This window comes from Vipera ursinii (genome assembly GCF_947247035.1).
Source record: "Vipera ursinii genome assembly, chromosome: 2".
Classification (NCBI taxonomy): domain Eukaryota; kingdom Metazoa; phylum Chordata; class Lepidosauria; order Squamata; family Viperidae; genus Vipera; species Vipera ursinii.
Genome location: NC_139513.1, coordinates 159,097,947 through 159,107,138, shown reverse-complemented (window position 1 = coordinate 159,107,138; position 9,192 = coordinate 159,097,947).

Here is a 9,192-nt window from a genome sequence, read left to right as displayed (position 1 = left end):
AGTTCCGTTTCTGAGTCTATTTCTATCAATGCATTATATATCCTTCTTATATGTGCTTGACCTTGATCTCTAATTTGTTTAACCAAATTTTCATCAGTTATCAAAATACCAACTTTCTGATCTTCCTTCCATCTAGCTTGTAACTGCCCATACTGGAACCAAGTTTGTACTGTTTTCCCTTCTTTTAAAATATTATATGGCTTCAATTGCCACACATTCCTTTCCATCCTAAGAATTTCTTTATATGTAGTCACAACATGTTTAAATCCCACATTTATATTTTCTATTGCATGTTTAGGTATTGCCCAAATTGGTATTTTATAATTTAACTTATATCGATATTTTTTCCAAACTCGCAATAGAGTTAATACATATTTCTGATTTCAGGTCAGCTATTCCTGTTGTGAATTCCTAGAATCCATCACATAAACATTCCTCTTTAATAATAACTATTTTAAATGATGTGGATTGATTCTTGACACATCCCTATTTGGAATAATATCAAATGTATATACAAATCTTTATCTGAATTTCCTCTATCCCATTAGTTTTTATTATGTTAAACTAATTAAAAACTGCCAATTCCAGTGCCTGGTGCCTCTATATTTGTAAAGTTTAGTGACAACTTAATTCTAATTTGTTTGACACGGGACAATATTTGCTGTTTGGCATTCGCTAATTAATAATATGTCATGTCCCACAACACCCTTAGCTGAGACATAAGTTGGGGCACTGTATTCTGGGAATGCCTGAATTTATTTAGCAGTTAAACAATTGTCCAGCCCTTTCCTACTTGGTCTTCTAAGAAAAGTCTTGAGGGGATAGAGTGATCAGGAAAGCCATTGGCTAGCAGTAAGAGACCTGATAGCTATCCTTCCTGTCTTTCTAATTCAGGGGCCAGAAATTACTCCCACAAGCACTTACAACCAGCAAGTAGAGCCTCTGGCATTCACACTCTGAATGTCAAGTCACCCTTCTGTGCTTTCCCACATATAAATAAGCAACGTTCTAAAAAGCTCTCTTTGAGAGCACAGCTTACATTCTCCATACAGATGATGAGTTAGCGTCTGGGGTTTACTGCTATTTTCCAGGACCTGCCACTCCTGGCTGTGTGAACCTTCTGGATGCCAAGAATGCTTCCTGAATTATTTGCAGGGATCTACAAGTCTCCCTCCCTGAATTACCAGACGCTCCCTGTGGGATCCCTATGACTAAGGGATAGCCATCTCCTTCATTGCTGCTTTTCTGGCTTACTGTGGTTGTTGCTTACTGTTGTGTACTGGATTCTTTGCTTGAGTAAAGAGACAAGGCGAGTGAGTTCAGGCAGGAACATGCTTTTATTGAGAACAGGAACTGAACTGAGGAAGAAGGCTGGAAATGCAGCTATTTATACCCTGGCCTCTAGGTGGCAGCCAATAGGTTTAAAGCAACCTATTGCCCCCCCTCCAGAGGCAGCCAATGGCAGCTCCAGAGACGGGTTGTCTGAGGAGCTGGGAGCCAGCTCCTTGCTTAAGCAACCTTCCAGCATTCAAATACACTCAGTAAAACAAGACCCAATACATTACACTTCCCTTAAAAGGAGACTGAGGAAAAAAATCTAATGGGACATTTAATCTGGAGGGGTGTGTGTGTGGGGGGGAGGGCGGGTGGAGTTGGTCTGGCAACTTGTCTTTTGTGGCCATACTGGTGAAGGTGGGGGGGGAGTAAGAGTTGACCTGCAGGGAGCTATTGGAGAAGAGTGGAATTGTTAAATTTTGTGTGAACTGAATCTAGGAACAAGGCCTTTTTATAATAACAATAACAGTAACAATAACAGATTGGAAGGAACCTTGGAGGTCTTCTAGTCAAACCTCCTGCTCAGGCAGGAAACCCTATACCATTTCAGACAAATGGCTGTCCAGTCTCTTCTTAAAAACTTCCAGTGTTGGAGCATTCACAGCTTCTGGAGGCAGGTTGTTCCACTGGTTAATTGTTCTAACTGTCAGGAAATTTCTCCTTAGTTCTAGGTTGCTTCTCTCCTTGACTAGTTTCCATCCATTTTCCTTTCTCTGCTTCCTCTTTTCATGTCCACTGGTTCTTGCAAGAGCAATGGTTAAGAACTAATGATGTTGTGAAGCCTTGCCAGTATTCTCCTGGGGCAAAGGTCTAGGACAGGGGTAGGCAACCTCGGCTCTTTTATGACTCATAGACTTCCTCCCAGAATTCCTGAGCCAGCTGCTGGCTCAGGAGTTCTGGGAGTTGAAGTCCATGAGTCAGAAAAGAGCCGAGGTTGCCTACCCCTGGTCTAGGAGATGCTAGGTAATTCCTGGGAAAAGTGGGAAGAGACTCTGTATTCTCCAACAGGTGATATTTGAACTCAGTAATGTAACTGCACTGCTACAGGAGGAGGTTAGGAGCTTATCCAATTGCTGTAGGTATATTGTGGTAATACTGGAGGTTTTTAAAAAAATATTGAACAATTATTTGTCCAGGATGGCATAAGGACCTCCTGCCTTGGGTAGAAGGTTGAAAACTCTGAGGTCCCTTCCAGCCATATGATTCTATGATTCTAGTACAATATGTACAGTGTAAACAAACAGAATGTGTTACCTGGAATGTGCATAGGTGTGACTGATTCCTGCATCCTGAGGCAGAGTAACATTTCATGCTCTTGGGAAACAGGTGGGTCTCAATTTGTTCCCTTCCAAGCCTGAGCCTTAGAAAGCCACAGTCTTGGTCTGTTACTTCAAAATTTGTGGTTTACCAAACATAGCCAAGATAGGTTGTTTGATTTCATTAAACATGTAAAACACCACACGGTATGGAAGAACATTTAATGTTGCTGTTCTGATGCTCTGCTCACAAATCCAAGTGACCATTCTCGATCACTCCAATCACAGTCCTTGGATGTGAGAAGTTCTTAATCTATTTTTACCATTTGATTCTGGCTCTTTGTGCCTTGAGCAATTGTGTGAAGGTGCTTTATTTTCTGAGATGCATCTGTTAACTGTCTTGGCTAGCGCTCAAAGAGCCCTGAAGAAAGTGAAAAATGAAAAACCTAACAAATCACTTTGAGTTCCTCTTCTTCAAGTCCTGGGGTGAAATGGCTGATTCAGACTTCCTGCACCATGTGATTGCTCACACACGTGCGCACAAATGTAGCATGTGAGCTGACCAATTATGATGATTGGCAGCACTTCCTTCACTAGCCGAAGCAAGCTTGGTAGTTGCTGTCCATCGTCAAAACTAATTGTAGGAGCTCATCATAAGCTCAACAGAATTACAGCATTTTCTTTCCCTTCCTTGCAGATTTACTGAGGAATCTACAATGAGATTGAGACTGCTCAGATATTGCATTAAGCCAGGGTTTGTTTAGTCATACTTTACTGAACAAATCATAATCAGGGTTTCCAGAAGATTCTGCATCAGAAACTATGGCTTGCAAGCTACAGCAATTAGATTTGTGCAACACGCTAAGACAAAACCAAATGCAAACAGGGAGGATGGGCTCTCCAACTCCTTGAAGGGATTTAATAAGCCAAGAATCTTAATCAGCCAGGAAAAATTAAGGAAACATTCCTAATCTGGAAGGAAGGAAGCAACAGCTATTAGCATTTGGTGGGGGGAGGGAAATCCACTCTCTGAATATTGTGGATCCCTGTGGGGGAAGTGTGTATCCACATTTTTTAATTAAATATTTGTGCTGCCTCAAGCATTTTTTCATAATATAGGGTGCTCATTGCAGAGACACCTGGGAAAGTGCTGTGAATTTGGCCAGCCCCAATTTCAAGTTATTCCCCTCCCCTCTCCCCCCCCCCCCCATTCAGCAATAAAACCTGAGGGCTTTTTTTTTTCAAGGTGATTTAAAATCATACTTCTGGAAAAGATTCAGGATTCTCAGATCTTGGCATTTTTAAAATCAGATTTAAGTCCCTTCACCTGTTGTATGACAGGAAAAAGAGTCTCCAGGTGCTTTATTTATTTATTTACCATATGGCATCTATAGAGATTGCTCAATCACGGATGAGTGAACAGATGACTAAACAGATGATTGAAAAGACACAACCAACTGGGATTTCATAAAGCTAATTAGCAACAAAGGAGAACCTGTTTCAAAATTTGCTTAAGGCAGGCTTGCAATGTACCTACACGGCCGGTGACAGAATTCAGGGCTGAATTATTATACCGGAGAGAGTAATTAGATGCAGCATCTTAATGTTGAAGGGATTGCAGGTAATCCTCGTTTTACGACCTTCCTTGCTACAGTTGTTAAGTGAATCACTGCACTTGTTAAGTTAGCAACATGGTTGTTAAGTGTGAATCCTTCTTCCCCATTGACTTTGCTTGTCAGAAGTTTGCAAAAGGGGATCATGTGATGCCAGGATACTGCAACCGTCACAAAGACATGCCAGTTGCCAAGCATCTGTATTTTGATCATGTGACCACGGGGATGCTGCAGTGATCGTGTGAAAACCGGTCACAAGTCTCTCTTTTCAGTTCTGTTGTAACTTTGAACAGTCACTAAATGAACCGTTGTAAGTCGAGGACTACCTGTATTTAGACCAGCATTTTACAACCTTGGCAAATCTGAGATGGGTGTACCAACTCCGGAATCCCCCAGCCAATATGTCAAGGTTAAGAAATTGATTTAGTTGGCTGAATCTAATCTTTTCTCAATAAAAGGAATCCAAACTTAAGCATCTTGAACAGATGGGGAAGAAGAATTATGGGTACAATTCTCTGTTGGAAATATGGGGGATAAAGTAGATATGGGGGAGGAACAATGGAGATGAAGCTGCTCACAGAAGGACAGTGCTAAGGTTACCCATTGTGTAAGTAAAGACTCCCCTGAGTTAATCATAAATCCTGGTGTAAAAACATAGAAGTAATTTGTCATTGGCTTCTTTCATTATGTTTGATTTCCCACTCTAATCTACAACTTGTCATTTCCTGCTGAGCTCCCATCCAACTATGGCAGCAAATAGTCTCAATAAAATCTCACCTGCTTATATGATAGAATTATAAGGCTGCCTATCTTAAGGCCCCAATTGAGGAGGAGGAGGAGGAGGAAGAGGGAGATGAAGAAAAACAATAGGTTATCCATGAGAATAAAGAGGAAAAGAAGTGCTTTTCCTAGCCCAACAGAATTGCTTGAATGCATTGCAAAAGCCTCTTTTATGTTTATGTAAAATTTACTTTTTTATTATTCTATAAATGTCTACATAAAATGCTTCTGGAAACCACATAGGCTGACCCTTCCCTCGATGGGAAAATCAGGGCATTCACACTTTAAAAATTTAATATATCTCCAAGCAGACTACTATTATAGCTTCAAGCTCAGCTTTCACATGAGACTGGTTAGTATTTGATGACCTTTTACTTAGGGACCCATTTTTCACTCTCTGGTGGACTTGTGCCAAACCACAGGCTCTGAGAGAGGATGGGGGAATGGGCTAAACCTCTTCAGACCTAAGATTAGATAAAGACGAAGTAAGAATTGAAAGCTTTGCCGAATGAATCTCCATTAAATAAAGTAAAGTGAATGAGCAAACAGATAAACCATTAACCAGCTGGATCAGTACCATGGACAGAATTTGGAAGTTGTCATTTACAGCTCATAAAGACATACAGTATTTAAAAGACAAAAAGCAGGAGTAGCGTGCAAGTTACTATTCTCAGAGTAAAAATCACAAACCCCACCCAACCCCACCCTATCTCCATACACACTGGAATGTTCAGGCTTTTAATATATGCAAGGAATAGTTACAGAGTTGGATCTTATGATGTCATCAGGCAAGTCTTTGTGACTTGTCAGACTAACAGCTATGCTAGTTTATGGTATCTGCCACCTCAGTCCAGTGCGTGGGAGAAATGCCAAGCCTTTACAGCTATACAGAAGGCCAAAAGAGTCAGGGTCATCCACCTCTGGGAGGAGCTAATTCTCAAGGACCGGTACAGCAACAGAGATGACATGTCTTCTAGGTGCCATTAGATGGCATTGCCACAAGAAGAGACCTGAAATATGCCCACTCTGTGTGGCCACAGGCAGAGACACCTAGAGATACAAGTAACCTGGTTCTCTGCCATGAAGGGTTTTATGGGTGATAATCAGCACCTTGAATGGTACTAAAAAGCCTACCAGGCAGAAAAGTCACAGCAACTACAGTATGCATATTTGGTACCAAATGAAGATGGTTGGCCAAATGAATTTGCTCAATAAATAAATAAATATTCTAGAGTTTTCAGGGAGAAGATCAAATCCTGAAGAATTAAAAAGCCATTTCCAAAAGTGAGAAAAGGGGGTGGGGGGGGGGAGAGGAAACAAAACGAAGGCACCTACTTACACAAGGTAAGTTGATTTTTTTTTACAGGTTGAGTTCAATGCCCATCAGTCCCAACTGGGATAGCTGAAGTTCAGAGATAAAGGGCACTATTGAACTTCTCAATCAGCTCTCTAGGTATCAAAAAACAGAGTTTCTTCCTGGCAAATAGAGGAGTATGCCAACTCACATGGTTGGATCTATCAGTCTCCCATCATGCCAGAGAAACTTTACTGTAATTCTCTCAAAGGAACTAATTATTTTTTGTACATCACATGTTACTGGTGATCTTGAAAACAAAACAACACATACCTAGTGTGATTTATATGTCAAATCTTGCCTTGACTTCCTGTTTCATCCATCCTTGTGGTTCATCTTTCATGCCCTACATCCATCTTTACTTTAGACTTATTTCTTGTTCTTCAGGCTGTTTCTTCTTCCAACCCAATGTTCTTCAATCTGCAGTCTTCTGAATGTGTTGGTCTCTTGGCTGGGGATTATAGGACCATTAATCCAACTCAGTTGGATGGTAGGAAAGAGGCTTTCAGCCTATTCTGAACCCTTGGAAATCCACTTTCATCTCTCCACTGAATTATCAGTTTATGAATCCTACCTGTCTTTGAACTAGCATAAAATATTTCCTCTGCAGCTAGAAGTTTTTATTGCATCAACTCTACTAGTAGGATGGTTGTATCCCCAACTATACTTACAGCATATACAGGTTACCTGGATGCCACAAAAGTGTGGCAAGAGGCACAAAACTTTCCTGTAAATTTATTTGAAAGCAGTTCTTTTTATTTGACAATGGAGGAGCTAGCTGTTTACAAATCCTGACCATTACCCAAAGCCTAGAAAGGTAGAGGTTTTCCAAACAAATATTGAAGGAAGCATTCAAGAGAAGAGAAATTGGCATTTCAGAAAATTCAGAAATAAAATGTTTATGGAAAATAATAACTGTTACGCTAAGAATTCGGGATGGAATCCTCCCATCTGGCAATAATGATAAAGGTATGTCTGTATGTGAGAACAATAGATGCAATCTTGCAGATACAGTTAAGAACTCCATAAAATGTTGCCTCTTCGCAGCAATGCATGTTACATTCATGGACTCAGTGTGGGTGTATTAGACTCTGTCTGAATTACATATTGCATAAATAACTCTTACCACACACTGAAGTTGCAAAATTACTTTGTTCCATGTGTGTGTTACATCTGTAGCACATTATAGTCAACTTTTCTTTCATTACATGCAGATCAGATTCCTTAGCCAGCTCCCATTTCAAATCTTTTTAGGTTTTGTCTGATAGCTACATCTTCTGCCCAAGACCCAGCAATTGAAAATACTCTACAGTTTGTGTAGCCTATAGGAGAATTTATGACCTAGCTATTTGTAAGTTTTCACTGTGTATACGTGCATTGTTAAGCTGTGCAAAGATTTGTGCGTGCATGTGCTTGTGAGTGTAGTGAGTGCATTAACACATTCAAACTATGCAATTAATGCTGCCATGTATCATATTGTCTATGAACCACCTTAAGAGTAACCAGTCCAAGGCAGCTGATTCTCAGCATCAGCATCTCAGACAGCCCAAACTGGGTCATGCATATAGAGTGCATATTAGTCAGAATATAATTTGAGTTAGAGCCTGCCTAATTCAGAAGATCAATGAAAGCAACACATTTGTAAGCATGTATTTAAATGTATTTTAAACATTACATCATCATTCACAATAGAATGAAGAAAACACAGTGGTTGTACCTGATATAAGAGAGTACTTTTTGTTCCAGAAGAAAACCAGTTTTCTTCCTAATAAATAGATGAAGTGTCTTCTCTTAATATCATCAACATCACTGTCATCAGCCTGAATAAATCTACTGTGGGATAAGGGTCTCTTAGTTGAAGTTTATACAAATCCAATGTGCATTCTGGTCTTGTATAGGTTGGAAAATAGATGGGTTTTTTTGGACTTCCAAATCAGGGCTGAGAGAAAGTGACCGGCCCCAAAGTCATTCAGCCAGCTTCTGTGCTTAAAAGGGGACTAGAACCTGGGTCTTGCCATTATACCCCATTGGCTTTCTTTCTTAATATATCATTAATAAATTTAGTGATGGAAGCTAAATCTCAGGTGCAATGAAATGGGAGATGGTTCCGCTCTTAAAATTAATCATCTTCCTTGCTGTCAGTAACAGGAAAAGAATCATTTCAGGGTCATCAGCTTTTATCGTATCTTTTAGCGGATGGGGAAGTGTTGCTAATGAAATTCTGTCAACTCTTTTTGCTTTTGTATGATGGGCATTTCTGGAGCCACATAAAGCAAATTAGCAGTCACTAATTCACCCAGGTTTAGCCATGGTCATAAGCGCATTAAGTGTCCTTGACCCAGTGGATTAGCAAGTTAAACCGAATGTGTTAGACATAATTCATTGGCACCACCAACACAGTGCTAATATACAAGGAATTCCGGTAGAGTTGGCCAAAGGCATTTTGCCACTGGAGATCAAGAACAATGCAGCAAGCTGTGCAATCTGAGTCTATGCTTGTGAGCACCGCACTTCATTGGAGCTAGCATGTTTCATGCCAGCTTAATAAATTTTGCAAAGGTGTTTCTTTTTGTCTCAAGTTGGATTTTCTCATAAGAATTTCAAAGATCATCCTATAGTAGCCGGATGTAGGATTCCAAAAGAAACAGAGCCAAACAGGACTATTGAGAAGGAAAAGAATGCAGATATTTTCCAGAAGTGCAGGAAACTAGGAACATAGAACTTTTCGATACCACAAAATATTCAATTCAAAAGGTAAAACAGGTTTGGCGATTCTAGATGGCTTGCAGATTAGAACTTCTATTAGTTGGCAAGCAGACAGTGAGAAGCTTTGTTCAAGGTCTCATTCATGTTT